The sequence below is a fragment of the Peromyscus californicus genome, unplaced genomic scaffold, assembly GCF_007827085.1.
Source record: "Peromyscus californicus insignis strain IS unplaced genomic scaffold, ASM782708v3 Scaffold_6__1_contigs__length_162567912, whole genome shotgun sequence".
NCBI lineage: Eukaryota > Metazoa > Chordata > Mammalia > Rodentia > Cricetidae > Peromyscus > Peromyscus californicus.
The window spans coordinates 117,627,163-117,646,911 of record NW_026294584.1 but is presented as its reverse complement, the minus strand read 5'-3'; the positions used below and the strand labels follow the sequence as shown (position 1 = coordinate 117,646,911).

Genomic DNA, 19,749 nt, shown 5'->3' with positions numbered 1-19,749 from the left:
CAACCTGATAGGTTCAGTCCAGGCAGGTCCAGTCCCCTCCTCCTAGGCTGAAAGGAGTGTCCCTGCCCCTGCATAAGCCCCAGGTTCCAAACAGCCAGCTCATGCACTGAGGACAGGTCCGGTCCCACTGCCTGGGTGCCTCCCAAACAGTTCAAGCTAATCAACTGTCTCACTTCTCTTATACAAATAAAAATGACCAGGCTGATTTCATGGGTTCCTTGTAAAAAATAAAATTGGAATTAGTTTCATAACTGATCCATTGATATCTTAGAAAATTAAAGTAAGTCCTTATAGCACAGTCACGGAACAAGAATAAAGTTAGGGTTAGTCTGAGAGTTGAACTCTTGTAAATACCTCAGTCCACTACCTGGACTGTCTATCCGTGATTCCTGCCTTTACTCCCATCAGTTCATCCATCCATTATCTATCTATAGCGAGCCCTTAATAATTACGTGTTTTAATGATAAAACTGGCAATTTTGCGCACGTGTGTGTGAGCTCAGCGGCAGGAGGATTCCTTAGAAATGCAATCCCTGCTCTTATACTGGTGCTACCCAGACGCCAGCTGCGAAGCAGGAGGCCACCCAGTGGTGGCTCGCTGATGGCCTCCCATCCTGCTCCACCGGGGCGGTGCTGAGGCCCGACACACGTGGGCGAAGGCAGCTGGGGCTCTGGCAGCCTCCAGTGGCGGTGGGGCACGGAGGCTCAGGAGGTGGGTGGTGGTGCGAGCAGCGTGAGGCGCAGGACCCTGTTGGCTGCGCCGCCGCATTCCCCGCCCCTTTCTCCCACCCTGTGTCCCCTCCCTTCCTCCCTCCCTTCAGGGCTCGCGCGGGAGCAAGAGCCCCAGCTTGAGCGGCACAGGCGCAGGCAGCGCTCGTTCGGCGCCTGCAGCAGCCACAGCAGCCTGGCGCGCGGTGGCGCCGGCGGCGGGCGGGCGGGCGGGCGGGCGCCGCGGTCCGGCGGGGAACTGCGCGGAACCTTGCAGAACAGTGCGGACGGGGGCGCTGCGGCGAAGGCGGCGGCTCGCACCAGAGCGCACATCAGCCCCCCGGGCCAGCCAGCAGCGGTGGCGGCGCCGGCGGGCCGGCCGGCGGGGCGGGCAAGCCTTGCAAACTGGTGCAGCTAGGTAGGTGTCGGGGTTGTCCGCTTGCTCACTGCAGCCGTGGCACTGGGATGAACCTCCTGCCTTTGAAAACTTTACCCACTGGCTTTAGGGGTCCTCGACCAAGAAAGTTTGTTAGCCTGGGAGATGCATCTGATGGGTGGAGAGTAAACGATCTTTCTAGGGGCTGGTTTGCCAGGGGACATTATTTCCCCACGCTGGGTCTAGGATCGCTTTGGGGATGGGACGCCTTCTCTGCCTGAAGCGCTGGAAGGAATGCAGCCAATGTCTCTCTGGTATGTCTTCGGAGCAGACAGTTTGGGCAGTGAAAGTTGGGAGAAAAAAGTTGGGAACCCTAGGGATGCTGAGGGAGAATTCCAGGGCATTGGTGCCAGGGTTAAGAACGAAATGCGTTTTCTACCTGAAGCTGTGGTCCCGACTTCCAGATCTGAACAAGCTAGATAGAGGATTTAGTCCCCAAGTTTTGCGGGCTGCGTTTTCTTTCCACTCAGAAATCAGCAGCCTTGAGTGTAATCTCTTGTTAACGATTATTTCGTAGGTTTATTCTGACGGATTGTATTTAGCTCTGGTGCCTTGACTTAAGAGCTGGCTGAGATCTGGCTGATTTTATGTTCTCAGGAGCCCTGCAAACCTCTCGCCAGACTACCAGAAGCAGAAAATCAGGAAGTGCCAGCCCTGCGCCCCAGGTCTGAGTCTTAGCACCTTCTAGAAGGAGTGCTCCCCACTTCCGATTGCATGAAATGCCAGGCTTATGGGCTTTCCTTGTGTAGAGCTCCTCTCCACAAGAGCTCACCAATCCCTAAGTCCTTCCCAGGATTGCGTTCCCTTATTGATTTACAAGGAGGTGTGTGCTGAGGAATGACTCAAAAACCAATGGTGCCGGCTCTGATGAGGACAGAAAACCTTTATTCAGAAAGGGATGGGAGCAGACAGCCCTCAGAAAGCAAATGGGGTAGACAGTTTCCTAACCCCAACCCGATATGTACAGAAATGGCGCTACAGAAACAGTCAACCTGTCATGTGTGTGGTGTGGGAAGTTGGCCAGAAACCGCAGCTCATTTGGAGAGTAGGTCAACCCCAAAATAATTTAAAAATGATTAAGCAAGAATAACTAAACGCACACACACAATACCGGAGGATATGTGCCATGGTTTCTGTCTACCCCCACAGAGATGAATATCACACTCGCTGAGAGGAAAAAAAAAAAAATCCTGGTCTGTAAATAGATTAAAAACGGGAATTAAAAAGAACACTGAGTCAGAGCCTTTCAGAAATTGAAAGGGGGAGTAATTGCCTTTCAAAGAGCTATTATATTTCAATAAAGAGTCAGACCTCTTAGTTTTGCAGCACTAGCTGTGTTTACCAACACTAACCTGACTTTGTTTGCATCCTGGTGGGAGGTTTTAACCCTTTGTGTTTCGATTCCTGTTACTAAGGAAGAAGTCTTAAGGTTAAGATCCACATGATTTAGTGTAATATTTGTAGAATGCCTAATATTTACATGTCACCACGGGACAGGTTCTTGTAAATGTGCATAAAAGATATTTGATGGGATTGAGCCCATGGGCAGCGCCAAGATCTTTGTATGCACACAATCTGTACAGTTGGGATCTCTGAATGCCTGCTTGACCTCAATTGAGAGTCAACAATATGTGGTTTAAAGGGGGTCACTATCTTCTAGCAAACAGCTAAACACTTTTATCAGATAAATGGTGAAGTTGCATGTAAGCCGGTGCTCCTCCTGTGTAAAGGTGGCCGGCAGGAGACATAGAGCAGATAATTGATTTTCAGGCTAATAGATTCAGGCAGTGGCCATCTCTGACAACAGCATGCAGTTCATGTCCTCCCTACTGTCCAGGTATCACAGCTGTCTGCCTGAAGATGTGAAGGCAGTCTGTCCATTTCTCCAGAAGAATTCTAACTTTTAAATATCCTCCACAACACAAGTGGACAGCCCAAGTGTTTCTTAAAATAGCAGCCAAATATTTAATAGGACCACAGTGCCAAGCAATTTCAAGTAGAGCAAAGATTAGCTACAGACAACAAACTGTAGCCTTTCAGCTGCTGATTTATCTTCAGTTTTTTCCTCTGTCACATTTCATGTATGCCTAGTTATTACAAACTAATAGCCTCTTCAGTCTGCTAGCAAAATATGCACCTTTCCCATTTATAAATGCCCAGCTCCTGCTCATTCATTCACTGTACATCTTCTAGTTTTGTTTTTACTGCATAATTTAAGTGTCCAACTTGAAGTTCTCATTAACTTCTAATACGTTTTGTGCTGAAAGAGTATATAGATATAATTGGCCCATTCAGACTGCCAGATCTGTATATCACTGTATCGTAGCAGAAGCCCAGAAAGGTGATGGTCTGATGGCTCCACATTTTCTTGTTTCCCAGTCACCATTTAGTGTTCATAGCAGTGAAAGGTTACTTGTATGTCGAAGGAGATGGGGAGATGAAAGGGGGACTTTCTGTGTTATTTGTTTGTGGTTTCTGTTTTGGTCGACTCCAGTAGTCTGTGCCTAAGTGGTTTTATCTTCACCATTTATTTTTGTCATTGAAAACGAACAACCCTAAGGTACTTTAATATATACTGTGAGTAAAAACATGATCTTAAGATGCATATATAGTATAGTTGCTAGCCTTGATGGATGATTTCCTATGCTTGGGAATCATGCCTTGGATAACATCAGTTTTGAAAAGTAGTAAGAATATGGACTGTCAGGTAGTTTAAGAATTTCTTTGAAACTGAGAATTTCTTTGATTCTCAGTTTCAGATCTTGAAAGAGCAATGGTACTAAGTGGCTTCTGGTTAATAATGTCCCCCACCCCCAGCTCCCGTGTTTCTGTACTCAGTGGGAACATATCTTGGGAAATTTGTTCTTGTAGAAATGCACTTGACGGCTGAAGCTTAGTATGCCAAGTTTCAATCTGTAGTACATTTTTATTTTCCTCTTTTTATGTACATGTTATAAACAAGAAATAAGGGTTGGTAATAGAAATGCTGGCAGAACTTTACAGCACTCCAAACAGTTCTGCTACTTGGAATGTAAATGTTTGTAGAATCTTTACTGTCCAAGAAGCTGCCTTGAACAGAGTGAGAAAGAAACTCCACTGATTCATTAAGTGGGATAAGATAATTCAGAAGGTATGTATATTCCTCATTGCAGGCATACTGGCATTTGGAAGAACAGATTATGTCAGTTACAGCAATTCCTCTGCATTCTCTTAGGTGCCGTTACATCTCAGACTGTAAATTTTCTATGTTCTAAAGCAGGAGAACAATTTTCTCCAGTTTATTTTCTAAGTCACTTGACTTTGATTATCTTTCATCTGTTAAGGCATGAGATCTGTGCAATAAACCCAGTTTGATTACATTACTGATAAATGAGCCTGGTGATGTATTATTTTAATAGAGTAAAGAATTCGTAGGACTGCTATTTACTTCAGATATTCCTGCCTGGAGAAACTGGAGCAGCAGTTTGCTTCAAATCCTTTGATTTGGACTCCGAACTATTTCTCAAATCTGTCTGCCTTCATCCATCTCCACCTGTATCATTCTTCTCCAGACCCTCAACTTATCCCCCCTGGGACCACTGAATCAGCTTCTCTTTCTCTTTTCAAACTTGGTTCTCCATATCATTCTACCCAGCTGGAACACACATACATACACATGTACATACATACATATGTTAAATTAGTACTCTCCTATACCTAATGTTTAAATGATTAATGTTTGTGCTCAACGTAAAATAAAAACTACTAAACATTATCTGCAGTGCTGTGTAGATTTAAACACATATCATGCTTTGGGAGCAAAAACATCCTGAGTGGCTTTCAATTGTTTGCCTTTCTTTACCACTTTTCCAGCTCTGGAATTATTGTGTCCTTTTTTTTTTGGAAGTCCTTATTTGTAAACGTTTGTGTATGCACACACTTAGACCTATGGAGTTTTGATTGCTGATCAGCTCTTAGGTCACAGTTTCGATACCATGGACTCACAGAAGGCTCTCTGGTTATGCTTCTAACGTATGTTAGGAATCTTCTCTAGATGTTTAATGCTCACTTCTCCCATAGCATTTCTCATCACATGGAACTATCCATTTCTTTGATTCCCAGTGAGCATCTTGCAAGTAGGTATTGTTTCTGTCCTATATATCTCTTCTTACAATAGCTAACTTCTAACTCACATTGGTGTTTGACAAACCCATGAGTATTAAGACTTTGGGATGGTTTGTTTGCAGCCTATGCATCCTTCTGACCAAAGATCTTTACAGGGTATTCCACATTCAGCCAAATTCTGGTGTTGATCTTTACAGTGTTCTTCCTGTCTCATTGATAGAATATCTTATGTCTCTTGGATATCTGCTATGTCGAACTCACCATGTTCAAGTAGAGTTTATTATTTTCAGCTCAGCTTCAGTGATCCCTTCTCTCCTCGTTTGTCATAGTTATCTACACAGGTGTTCTCAGTATTCTGCTGAACTGTCTGCTTCTTCTGTTCTTGTAACCATCAATAGACTGCAAACACAGCACTCTGCGTTTCTGTGTTACTTTGTATTAGGCCAAGTTCTATTTTATACCTGGCACCAAAATGAACCTGCTTAAGAAGTAACTACTTTCATTGGTTGCTTTTGCTATTTTCTCTTTTGGGGGGCCTGCCACACCCAGCTTCCAAATAGATCACACATGGAGGTATATTCTTTATTATAAATGCCTGGTCTTAGCTTGGCTTGTTTCTAGCCAGCTTTTCTTAAGTTATCTTGTCTACCTTTTGCCTCTGGACTTTTACCTTTTTCTTGCTTCTGTATTTCTTGCTTTCACTCTTACTATGTGGCTAGCTGTGTGGCTAGGTGGCTGGCCCCTTCTTTTCTTGCTCCTTGATCTCTTGCTCTTTCTTCTTTTCCTCATAGCTTTCTTCTTTTATTTATTCTCTCTTCCTGCCAACCCTGCCTATCCTTTCTCCTGACTTGCTAATTGGCCGTTCAGTTCCTTATTAGACCATCAGTTATTTTAGACAGGCCAAGTAACATAACTTCACAGAGTTAAACAAATGCAACATAAAAGAATGCAACACATCTTTGCATCATTGAACAAATGTTCCACAGCATAAACAAATACAACACATCTTAAAATAATATTCTGTAAACTTCCTCCACACCGTGTACTGCTCATGGTCTTTCTGATCCATGGAGCTGTGTTAAGCCATGAATGCAAGCACCTGAGTCACTGAATACCTCACAGCTGAGGTGAAAAAGAAAAGTGTTGTTGATGTAGCCTCCTGACTTATGACTTCTTTGTGCTAATTCCACCCTCTACTTAGCCTTCTGGCTGCAAAGGGATTCTTAAACTTTCCTCAGAACTTAAACCGTTTTTTGCTTCTTGTTCCTTTTGTGTGTCTAGAACATGTATGACTTCCAGCCTGCTGAACTTATCTCCCATCTCAACTCAGGTCAGTGTGCCTTCTGCAGGAAAGCCTTTGCCTCCAGTCCTGCCATTTGCCAGATGATGCTGAACCATCCAGTCCCCCTAGTTAACCTGCTCTTGTGTAACACTACTGAGACTTCTGCTTTCAGGCATTTTTTTTAAAGAATTTAGTTTTAAGAAAGATGGATTGGAATTTAGTATTGTAAAATTGTCAAATATCTGTCTTTTCTAATACTATGGAGCAATACATCCGTAATAGGAATTTGTTAAATATCCATGTAATCTAAGTCCAATCTCTTTCATTGGCATGAAGTTCTGTTGTAGTTATATGGGAGCTGCTTGAAGTCACTTACTTATGTATTTGTCAGATTTTTATTTGTGCAGGTTTTGAGTGATAGATTGTGAATTGACAGTAAATGATATGATTAGATTTTAGAAAATTCTATGGCAAATAGAATTTTCTTTAAAGGAAGAATACGCTATAGGTTCTAAGTCCTGGGTTTTGGTATTAATATAATAATCTGATTTTAGTGGATTGAAGTAATTCAAGAGTCCCCAAATTCATCACTTTATTTTAGTAAAACATGAACATCTGCAATAAACAAGTAAATGACTGCATCATAACAAATCAAAAGCATGTCTTGCTAAACTGTAAACAATTATTTAGGAATGAGTGGAGGCTTCCTGGATATCAGTTGCTTCATCAGTCACCCATTCAAGGGTAGCTCTGCATCCTGCAGAAAAGCTACATGCCTCTTCTCACCCCCTCCTGCACGTTTGTGTGTGCAAGTACACATGTATACACATGCATGTAGAAGCCAAAGGTCAGTGTCAGATGTCTTCCGCAACTGCTCCCCATGCATGCAGCTCCCACATGAAAGACATTTTTTTTTCAAGACAGGGTTTCTCTGTGTTGTTTTGGTGCCTTTCCTGGAACTCACTCTGTAGCCCAGGCTGGCCTCGAACTCACAGAGATCCTCCTGTCTCTGCCTCCCGAAGGCTGGGATTAAAGGTGTGCACCACCACTGGCCGGCTATGAAAGACATTTTTTTGACATGCAGTGTCTCACTGAGCCTGAAGCTCACAGATGCGGATAGACTAGCTGGCCAGAAAGCTTTGGGATCTTCATATGTTTGCCTAACCGAGTGCTGGGCTTAGACACACATGCCTTCTGGTTGGCTTTTATGTGACTGCTGAGAATCAAGCACTTTGCCTGCTGAGCTGTCGCTCCAGCTCTTGTTTTCTCCCTGCAGATGCATGTTCCTGTTCTGCTGAGCTAACAGATTCCTCAGTTCTTGTAACACCATCTGAATCATCTCTGGGGCCAGGCTCCTTAATCTGTATTTTAACTTAAAAATTTTATATAATTCCAAGAGAAAAGTTAGCATATGTCAAAACATGAGTTCTGTCTATTTTTCAGTTGGCTTCCTCACATGGATGCTGTTAACCACTCTATAGGCACGACTCAGTTTTCACCATTTTTAAAGCCTGAGGCTCCTGAGTGTGTGCACAGCATTCTGTCTCCTGTACAGATTCTTATATCTAAGATTTTGATTTAAAGAACAAATTTCTCAAGAGATAACATTTTCATGTGAGCAGTTGCTGTTATATATTCTTGCAAATGTCTTCTAGGTGTGGAATAATCTATTTCCATATATCCTTTCCATGGAAATGATTCTGGTTCTTACATTTCATGAATTCTTTCACCTTGAAGCTGCTGGATGTAAGAGTCACCATGGAAATTAAAATTGCAAGAATTTTATCAACCAGGACATGGCATTTGGTTGGTTCTCTGGGGTCATCAGAGTGCGACTCTGAGTTGATTTCCCAAGCTACATTTGTGAAGTTCTACAGGTAACAAACATTTGTTTATACAATCAGACTTGGGTAGGTTTTTCAAGTTACCAAAGCTGAAGTCAAACTGAATATTTCTCTACATGTTCTTACAAGATTGCAGTCCATTTTTATTTCTTACATGGAAATAGGCACTCTCTAAAATAACTTAGCACATTGGAGAAGATGGTAATGACACTTTTCAGGCAATTAAAATCAACCCGAACAATATAGCTAGTGATCTAATCTGATGTATGTTACTTACTTGGCCTGTCCCTGTCCCTGAATGTAAAGCAGCAGAGAGTGGCTGATTACCAGGCATCGCCCCTAATTCTGGTGAATATTGGAGAGCTGAGGAATACAGATAAGGCATATTTGTTCCAGAGTGGGGTGTGCATGACAACATTTCCTTGCCTCTTCCCTTCTTAGCCCCTCTGCCTATGGAAACGCTTACATTTGTATGTATTAGACAATTTAAGTCATTTTTCTCTGCTCCTCTCAGTGAATACTTACTTGCTAAGGTTCCTTTTTATTTTAAGTACAGCTGACTGAAAATTTCATGCATCGCTGCATGATTTTGAAGCTTAAACACCAAGACTCTACTTCTTATTCTATTAAATAAAAATGTTCTCCTGTGCCATGTAAAGATAAGCATGTTCATATTCAGTATTGATCTATTAGATTATTATACCAGTATTTAACAGTGTTTTCTTCTGTTCAGTCATTTGGATAGCATTTAATGGAATTATTGGTTTTGAAAATAACAGAACTCTCAATATGTGAATTTTGTTGTATCATAAAACCAATCACATATGGTGTGAGGATGCTTACAAGGAGAGTGCATATTTCCATCTGATGGAGATTTCTAGAATCTAAGGCTTGTCTCCTTTTAATTGAACAGCATCATGATTGTTGCTATAAGTAGTTTTATGGTAATTGGAAAATGGCTTTTCTTAATTTTGCAGAAATTACTCTTGAGGTTTATTTCCTGAGTTTTGACTTTATTCTTCAAATCTTATGGTGTGATTTTTTTCTTTTTCTTTTTTTTTTCCTTTCTGCCCTATGCTGATCTTCTGATGCCTGCCTCTCCATTTCACCCACTCATACTTATCCATGTACATGTGTACACACACATAATGCAAAGCCTAGAGATAAGAAAGAAATGGTGTTAACTCCAAATCATAGCATTTCTAAGGTAAGATATACAGACATTCTAAAGTGTTGAGACAGAAGAGATTCAAAACAAATAATGAGGTGACATTTTGGATCCTTTCAGGAGTCAAACATCCCCAGGATGTTTAAAGTGAGTTAGTTTCTAATTCTTCTGATTCTTTGCCTCCCCTCCAGCTGACTCTCCCCTTCCTTTCCATTTTTTTAGCTTTTCTTACTTTAGGGTCAAATTTTAAATCACTCCTTCTGTACTAGAGGGTCCCTTATTTTGGTTTTTCTCTTATTGAATATATTGCATGTATTAGTTTGTATGGCTATTATGGTATGGGGAAGAATGGGAGGGCAGTTTTTAAGTTAATTCTTCAGAGAAGCATACATGCAGTAAACAATGAAACACATACCAGCTTGGTGGCAGGCTGCTTGTAAAGACAGGGCAGGGATAACTTCCTTTGCTCTTTGCATGATGGAGTGCCTCTTGTTCCTTGTCTCCCTGGCCACTTATGAATTCCTCACCTTCAGGTCCTAAGAGACCAGGTAATTTCTGTTGACAGAAACAGCCCACTCTGAGTCACCTCATAAGCAGCCTTGATAATCCTAGTGTAGTCTGCCAACACCTAGCAAACTGTTAGACATTCGAATGAGGCCATCCACCCCAGCTAAGCTCTCAGGTGATGCATAGCTTCAGTAAGGGCACAGAGAGCAACCAGACTGCTTTGCTGAGCACAGGTTGTATCTAGAATCATGAGAAAGTGTGTTTATTTAAACTGCTAAGTTTGGGAGGTGTTTTAGGCAGCAGCAACACACGTAAACACCTTACTTAAAAGTTTTATTTTATACCTTTAAATTTTATGAAAACCAAGTTGTGTATATTTATCAACAGCATATGTAGTTCTGAAAATGTACATATAGTACTGGATGAATTAAAGTAACTGGCATGTAGCTAGAAGTTTCTCCAGTCCTGCCTGGGCCCTGCAGTCCTGTGGCCTGCTTATAAAATAATCACACAGAGGCTTAATATTAATTATAACTGCTCAGCCATTAGCTCAGCCTTACTATTGACTAGCTCTTACACTTAAACTCAGCCCATTTCTATTAATCTATATGTTGCCACATTTTCCGTAGCTTTACGTGTGTGCCATTACATGCTGCTCCCTGGATGATGGGCTGGCGTCTCTTGACTCAACCTTCCTCTTCCCAGCATTCTCATTGTCTGATTATCCCACCTATACTTCCTGCCTGGCTACTGGCCAATCAGCATTTTATTTATCAACCAATCAGAGCAACACATAAACAGCATACAGAGCGACATCACCCATCACTAGCATGTATTGTATGTTACACATAATTTTGTGATAAGAAAACATAAAATCTATTCTTAGTAATTTTTTTAAGTATACATTGTTTACTTTTTAAAAAGTTGCTCTATCCTATGATATATTTCTTAAAGTCATTCTTCCTGTCTGACTGGAATTCATTGTTTCTTTTACCAAAATGTCTTCCCAACCCCTACTCAGAGCCTGCTAACCAGACTCTACTTCAATGAGTTTTACATCATTTATTACTGCATAGAAGTGAGATCATGTGGTATTTTACTTCCTGTGCCAGGCCCTTCTCACCTAACATAAATATCCTCCAATTTCATATATTCTCTTGCAATGACACAATCTCCTTTATTTAAAGGCTGAATAGTATCCCTGTGTGTGTGGGTGTGTGTGGGTGTGTGTGTGTGTGGGTGTGTGTGTGTGTGTGTGTTTACTTGTGACATTTTCTTTGTCCATTCATTAACAAATGGACATTGATATTGATTCCATGCTTTGCCTATTGTGAATAACACCACAGTGAATGTGAGGGTACAGGTATTTCTTCAATATACTAATCTCCTTTCACACACTCACATATTTCACATATATGTAACTAAACACATAGCACATACACAGTAATAGTGATAATTGTATTTTTGAGGAACATTCTTACGGCTTTCCACAATGGTGGAATCAATTTTTGTTCCCACCAATAGTGAGCAAAGCATCCTCCTTCTCCATCTCCTCATTAGCTCTAGTTTTCTTTCAATATCTCACACAGCCATCATGACAGGTAACAGGATGGACTTAGCTTGTGGGGATGTGACTTGTTTATCAAAGCACTTTCTCATGTGCATCTTGGTCATTACCTTCTGTTTTTCTGTGAAATGTTTATTCAGGGTTTTTTTGTTGTTAAAATGTTTTCTTGTTATTCAGTTCTTAACTTTCCTATGCTTGATGTATTAAGCCAAAACTTTTATTAAAGTTTACAGATCTTATATTCATTTTGTGCATTATCATTTCACTGTCTTGAAATTGTTTTTGGCTGTACAATTTTTTTTTTAACTGGTGTGGTCCCATTTTACTATTTTGGAGTCATGTAGAAAAGTAAGCCATTGCGCAGCCCACTATGACTGAGGATTTCTCCTAGGTATCCTGTAGTAGTTTTGGGTTTTGGATCTTATGATTAAGTCCTTGACTCACTTTGAGTTGATTGTTGTGTGATACCATTGGGCCTAATTTCATTATTATATGAGTAGATATACAGGTATCTCAAGTCATTTTATGGCTACATATAGTTTGATTCTTTGTGGGAAATTGAGTGTTCAAACTGCGTGAATAAGTTCTGTGCTTTCTTATCTATGTAGTGTTTTTGCATGCTGGTTTTTATAAAACACAGTACTGTGTGTTTATTTTTGTAGCTTTGTAGTATGTCTTTAAATTCAAGTAGTTTGATACTTGCAGATTTCTTCTTTGTGATTAAGATTGCTTTGACTATTTGGGGGTCTTTTGTAGTTTTCCATAAATTTTATGGTCTAAACTTTTACGAAAAATGCCATTATGCAATAATGATGAACATTGTGTTGAATCTGTGGACTATTTTGCATAGGTTACTTTTTAGCATTATTATTCTTCATACTTAATACTTTTCAAATCCATGGAATTTAATACTTTTCTCTTCCTTCCTTCCTTCCTTCCTTCCTTCCTTCCTTCCTTCCTTCCTTTCTTTCTTTCTTTCTTTCCTTTCTTTCTTTCTTTCTTTCTTTCTTTCTTTCTTTCTTCAATTTCAAGCAAATTATGATATAAATGATGCTTTCGATGGGTGTAAGTATTAATTTACTTGATGTCATATCTCTTCTTGTTTTGTGGATATGTAGTACCAGTGTTGCCTCAATTCAGATAGCTCTAAATGGTCATCCCAGTCTTTGGATGCTCTGCTCGAATTGCATTAAATCTCAGCATCTCCCTGTGCCCTTTCATGTGTTTAGTTCCTTATACTTCTTACAGTTGTTTCTTATAAACAAATGCTTCTCAGTCTCAACATTTCCTTTCTTTAACTTTCTTCATTTCAGGGTTGGTCTCTGCAGAACCCATATTAGGAAAGTCCCTGATCTGGGATGTGCTGTTCTTCTTGCAAAGGGCAGAAACCCAAGAGGCTTAGTTAAGTAATGCAATTGCATTAGAATCTTGAATTAGGAATAGTTGTTTATCAGGCACATTTTCACACAGAGACTGTAAAAGCAGGAAGGGTAAGCGAATTTTTTTTCTTCCTTTTTTTTTTTTTTTTTGTTTTTTTTTTGTTTTTTGCTTGTTTTTTTCGAGACAGGATTTCTCTGTGTAGTTTTGGTGCCTGTCCTAGATCTCACTCGGTAGACCAGGCTGGCCTCGAACTCACAGAGATCCTCCTGGCTGTGCCTCCTGAGTGCTGGGATTAAAGGTGTGTGCCACCACTGCCCGGCTGAGCAAATATTTCTAACCATTAATATAGTCTTGTGAAGTCTACCCCTGAGTGTCAGACACACAAAGTACACTCTTAGTCAAATATACAAACGATACACTTGCCCACTCCGTCTCAGTCTGTTCAATGCTGCTCTATGCAGAATATATGATACTGGGTGATTAGTAATAATTGTAGAGAATGAGAAGTTAAAGAATCTACATCTTATAAGAGGTTCTGTTGCTTTGACCCATGACTAGAAATGGACAAAGAGTCAGTGTGAACCAGGCAAAATCCTAGAGGCAGGCTTGCCTGCTTTATAAACACCTGCTCTTGTGGTAAGGACTCAATAGCCTGAAAAGCAGGAATTAACTCAGGGTTCAAGACACTTTTCCATCTGCAATACACTGCCTCCATAATATACCAGGGCCCACCTCCCAGGACCAATGTATTGAATTTTATTTGGAGAACAAAACTTATTTTGAGGCATCAGATCCTGCCTGCTATTTCTGGACTGCTAAATTCTCATCATATCAAGAGGCTACAAGTCTTATGCTTCTTTTATATATTCTACATCTAATGGCAGATATTTTTTTTCTGGCCGACGCTAATATAAATCATTACTAGTGCATCAAAGTTTCAGTCTAATTTAAAAGAATGGAAGGGGGCATGAGAGTGGTTCAAGGGAGAGTAGCTAGAGGGGCTGGAGGGAGGAAAAAGAGGGAGGAAAGTGATGCAACTCTATTTCAATTAAAATATACTAAAAAAGCACCAAGCCTCACTGTGTTGCTTGGACTAACTTAGATTCAGTAGCCTCCAGATTCTACCTCCTATATAGCTGACAATATAGACATATGCCTCCATACCTACCTTCTGGGAATTAAAGCTTCTGCCTCTTTCTTGAATATGTCTCACACACTGCAGAACTGTAAGGATTGTAGAATGACCGGATCACAATTTACCTATGTGAATTTATTATTACCACTATAATTCTGCACAGAAAACAAATCCACTCATGTTGGCAGCTTCACCTGAGAAATGTGTGCACCTCTCTTGCTGTTGACTGGGGTGGCACTGCTAAACTCAGTTGGGTTTGATTATATTTTCATGAGTCAACCGAGGTTTCAACTGGACTAGTTTTCTTTGTTCAAGCCGCAGATGTGCCTGGCTCAGCTGTTTTCACCTGGCTTGGGTCTGTGGATGGGGAAGTCCTCTGATGAAAATCTTTTTCATACCATTTACACAGACAAAAGTGCAAATGGTACAGATCTTCTTATCTTGCTTGCCGTTGGAATTTAACCACTTCTGACTCATTCTGTTGACCAAGAAAAGTAACAGGACCAAATTCTAAGTCAGGAGTGGAGAACCATCCTCTTTTTTAGTGGGAAGAACTATAAAACATGTGGCTAAGGACATAAATACAGAGAGGAATGAAAAATTTAGGCCAATAATGCAGTCTGCCATGCCACTAAACCTCATGTCCATTAAGCATTATAAATGACCCCTAGATTTTAGTTGCCTTTCAAATTAGACAGGAAATGCAAAATGTCACTTTGTTGCCCATGAATGTATTGTTACTTTTTAATTGCTTCCTAAGTAAAGGAGACATCTACAAGAAGGAAAATACTGGGTCCAATTAGAACTCTCTTTTTTTCTTTCTTTTTTGTATCTAATGATGTTTTGCTTTGCAGTAATGTGCATACTACTTAATACATGCAAAGTGTGTCTATCACTGAATAGTATTCATGTATAGCGTTTTATGTGGGTGCTAGGGATCTGAACTCAAGTCCTCATGCTTGCACAGGGAGCACTTTACCCATCAAGCCATATCCTCTGTCTCCCTTTCCTTTTCTTTGTCCTGTCTTCATTTATATATAGAATCTTTTTAAATAGGTTCTCTCACATTTGTACCCATCTTTTAAAACACTTGGCTGTCTCTCTAGATTCTCTTTAGACATTAATTGACTTGCCTAGTGGTCTGGATCTGTTTATTCCTTTGTTGGCATGGTTACTGTTCTGGAGTTCAGGGATAATATGACTCTGTACTGCCCTACTCGTGGAGGGGTTGCTTGGGTGATTTGCTTTGGCTAATACACGTGGGCTTTCCATACAAAGTGTCTTCCTGTTGTGAGTTCTTGCTTTCTTTTCAACAGTGCTCTAGCTGCTGAAGCCAAGTTTGACACCAACTGTCTGTGAGCCTTGGTCCTGTGTGGCTGCAAGAAGTAGAATCCTCCATCAACTTCCCGTGGGCATTGAAAATAAGCAAGACATGAATGCCATTTTCTCTCATCAAGGAGATTCTTTAGGCTGCTAGTCCCCTCAACATTAAGTGATTTATGCTCTGCCCTGACACACATATCCAACCTGTGGCCCCCAGGTCACTTAGATCCCAGGATAGCCATGGATGCACAACAGATTTGGAGATGACAGCAGAACATAAAATGTTAAAACAAAAGGCACTCCTGCTGCAGTGTGCCACTGTTTCCTGTGTGTTTCATAACCCTTTAGCTTTAATGTATAGACAAGAGACCTCATCAACATCCTTGCCAAAGTTATATTCTTTAAATCATTGTTTCCTCTACTCTCTCCAAAAGACAGCATCAGCATGGAACCAAGGCAGCAGGGCTTGTGATTTTTTAACAATCTTTCTTTATTTAAAAGCATGTAGAATTAGCATTTTTTCCCTATAGAAGAAATAACTCCCAGAAAAAGAAAAACCTTTTCTGCAGCTTTTGTTTGAGGATCTTCATCTATGCCATCCTCAACATATGTCTCAGCTGTTACAGAAGTTTCCATTCTTGTTTCTCCTGCTTTGTGCTACATTCTGGGGTTTTTGTTTGTTTGTTTGTTTGTTTGGTTAGTTGTTTTTTGTTTGTTTGGCTGGTTTTGTTTGTTTGTTTTCCAGCAGTACAAGGGAGTGACCTGTGGACACTGCACACAGAAAGCAATTGCTCCTCCACGGCTCCTCATTCTTTATTATCTTCATGGTCTTTCTATAACACGGTTATTGTTTGTCTTTTAAATATTAAATCCTTATAAAACAGAAGGACATTTAAGTTGATCTTTAGGAAAAGTCCAGATTACTTGATGTGGCTGGTCATGCTTCTATGATGTAAATCCCACCATCTCTGGATTTAGTCTGGGGAATTATTACCCACAGTCAGAAATTCACTAGCCTTTCCTGAACAGGCTCCTGTGTACAGCCACTCACTGGAGCATAGTTCCACATATCCCTGATTCTTACTTTCTCGCTTGCCCATCAGCCATTGCTTTCATCCTCTGACCGATCTTACAAATTCAAATTAGATGACAGATCATTAAGCAAATGCTCTTCCTCTCTTTATTACTCATTACTCTTATTGAATGTCTGTTTCTCATGTTGAGTGGGATGTGAAGAGGAAGCTTAGCTTTCCCTGGTGCCTAAGTGCAGGGAAGGCTCCAAGAAATACTGAACAAAAGCTAGCAAGATGGTTCAGCAGTTAAAAGTCACTTGCCATACAAGCCTAATGACACTTGAGTCTGATCCCTGAGTCCACGGTAGCAGTTTGACCTCCACGTGTTTGCACTCAGAAGTACATACCTGGGTGTATACTCACACACATAATGATAATAATAAAACAAAAAATAAAAATATTGAACAAATGATGTAAGATGAACAAATAACTCATCAATTATTCCCAGTCTTTTCTGGTGTGGGGTCTGAGCTCAGGGAGTAGTTAGCACCGTTTCCATGAGGACCAATTCTGTACTGAATCCAGTGCTAGCCCCTCCATTGCCACCTCAGAGCAAGTGAGTCACATCACCAGCTTTCTTATAATGCTTGTTGTATTGCTTCAATATATTTCTAGATTTCAGAGATACTTTCCTGGGTTTTTAAAATTGGTTATGATAGCGATTATATTATCTTTTCCTTTTAGTTGCCCATGTGCCAATTCTAAATCATAAAATTTCCCTGAGTACTGGTTAGCTGTGTTTGACACACTGTCATGGTCTTAGTAGGCCCTCCATACCTATTTCATGCATAAATAATCAAGTATTAAGTGGTTTATATCATTATAATTATTTTATCTTATTGGCTAACACATGACATTTCCATTAAGAAGTGCTTTATGGATGAATATGCAATGTATGTATGTAATGTATGTTATATTGGTAAATTGTCATATGCTTCTTATCGCACACTGACCCCAAGAGGAAGATAAGCCCCTTAGATCTCAGATTCAAGTATGCTTGTCTTATATCCTCCCAGAACCCTTTTCTGAACACACTGTCTGCTTCCACCCCTTGCCTTTGTGACAGGGAGAAAGGAAAAAAAGAAAACCGTTCATCATATTAAAAGCATTGTGTCCTTGGGAAAGACTAAAAGAGACAGGAGGTAAGCCATTCCCCACAGGTTACTATTGTTTAGCACACAGTGTGTAGAAATGATTGCAGTGGGAGCAAGAAGCCGGAAGCTTGTCTATAGAGAGAAGGCTCTGCTCTTCCTAGGATTTCTCCCTCAGGAACTCTGGCATTACTCAATAGGGTCCCCCCAGTCAGTCTGTGCTGAATGTTTTAAGTACTCAATTTGATGATATTACTTTTGGTCTTTATTTGCTACTTGCTGTTTGTTCTTATACTTTTTTTTTTCTACATGCTTAATAAATCCATTCATTCAAAACCAGTAGCATAGCTCTCATGGATCATTCCCCATGTGGAGCAGTTGCTTATTATATTGAGAGATGCAATGTAATATGCAAATTGCACTACATAGAATTAATTTATAAATGTATCCATTATCTATTACAGATACAGATACACAGTATCTGTATCAAACTGTGCCCCAACTTAATGGTTTACAACATTTATTTATCATTTGTGTTTGTGTGTGGGTTGGGAATTTGAACAGTCACTTCAGTAGCAGCTCATATAAAACTCCTAGAGGGGACAGGCAGTGAGAAAGCAGAGCCAGTGACAAGGACAGACCCAATTCACACAGCAAGCCTCTAGAGGGGAAATAATTTTGAGAATCAGTTTGGGAATCAGAATAGCTGAGACCTTTCTGGATTGCTTCCTCCCTTCCTCTATCATCCAGTAATTCATGTTTGCTCTCCTTTCTCTTGAATTCCCAATAGTGGAGGCTCTCTAAAACCTTTTATGGCAGAAGCCTGGGTTTTCCTTGGTTTCCCCTCTAACACATTCTGCTAATTTAATCATGTCACCAGGGCATTCCAGGATGTAGAGACAGGGTTCAGATCCTGCTGGAGGCTAGTGGGGCTAAAGGAATGATTGGCTTTTACCTCTACCATCTTCCTACTCTCAGGAGACTGCTTGAATCTGCACGTTTTCTGGAGTCTTCATGATACCTAACTGAGTATTAGAATGCATCTCCTGCTAACACTTCTGTCTTGTGATTTACTGCAAGTGAATATGGCTTGTAAACTTGAAGGAAATTCTAATTTCCTAAATTCTTACCCATCAGATTTTCCTCAGCATCGCTGCATTTATTTTTAGTATTGCAGACGTTATTTAATTTTTATGATCAAGAACAATAAACAGAAATTAATTTAGAAGAGAGAATTAGGATAAAAAGTGTCACCTGCAAAGATGGCTTTTAATAGTGCCAGCTTGTTTCCAACATGTCCTGATGATGTTTGATTGGCTTTGAAATTTACATATGCTAAGTATGAATCCCCAAGAAAGAAACTCCGGGACTGCAGTGATGCAAATCAGCAGGAAGTCTTCTTCTTTGTGAGCATGCTCTAACTTCATCTGTTTTTAAAAATAAATGCTCTGATCGATATCATGAATAATTGAGTGAAAGGAGTTGTGGGATTTGGGGCTGTTTTCTTTTTAGTAATTGTAAATTCTATTTCACAAAGCCACAGCACAGTAGCTAGGAGGAGCGAAGTCTGAGTTACTCTTTATTCATATATATAAGCCTAATGAATGAAGCTCTAGAAAGATCACTGCTCAGGGGAGATTCTTGCTTAGAGTGTGATTTTTTTCATCTGTATTAAATCATGTAAAGGTATATCTGTCTAATGCACTCATTATTGTAAGGATAGTGATGAATGTCTTGAAATAATCATAAAATATGGTTTTCTGGTTTAGGGCCAAAGCTAGTATTAAGCCTGACCAGGAGAAGTTTATATACATAAGATCAATATCAACTTTTTATTAAAAGATTCTTGATGTCAGACCCGTGAATGAAGCTTTGATAGAGCATTTTGGCTGGTCTCAAATGAAATAAGTAGCCAAAGATGTCCTTGCTCTTCTGATCCTCTTACTCCCTCACCTCTCAAGCACTGTTATTACAGAGGTGCACCTCATGCCCAGGGTGTGAAGTGCAGAGGGTAGAACGCAGGCCTTTGTGTATGCTCAGCAAATGTTCTGATGGAGCTACTTACTAAGCTGCATTCCCAGCTACCACCGGTTCAATCCTTCACTAAGCTATACACTTAGAATCCTTTATCT

At 40.4% G+C, this 19,749-nt stretch overlaps 1 protein-coding gene across 2 annotated transcripts in view; it reads left to right on the top strand.

The window, feature by feature from the left end:
• The first annotated feature begins 975 nt into the window (after window positions 1-975).
• Cntn3 (contactin 3) overlaps window positions 976-19,749 on the top strand; it is a 395,670-nt gene continuing 376,896 nt past the window's right edge. The window contains exons 1-2 of one of the 2 annotated variants that reach the window (XM_052719453.1): window positions 976-1,125; window positions 1,741-1,808. The gene's annotated coding sequence lies outside the window, so the exon portion shown is untranslated. The remainder of the gene's footprint in view (window positions 1,126-1,740; window positions 1,809-19,749) is intronic. The other variant, XM_052719452.1, reaches the window with a different exon arrangement.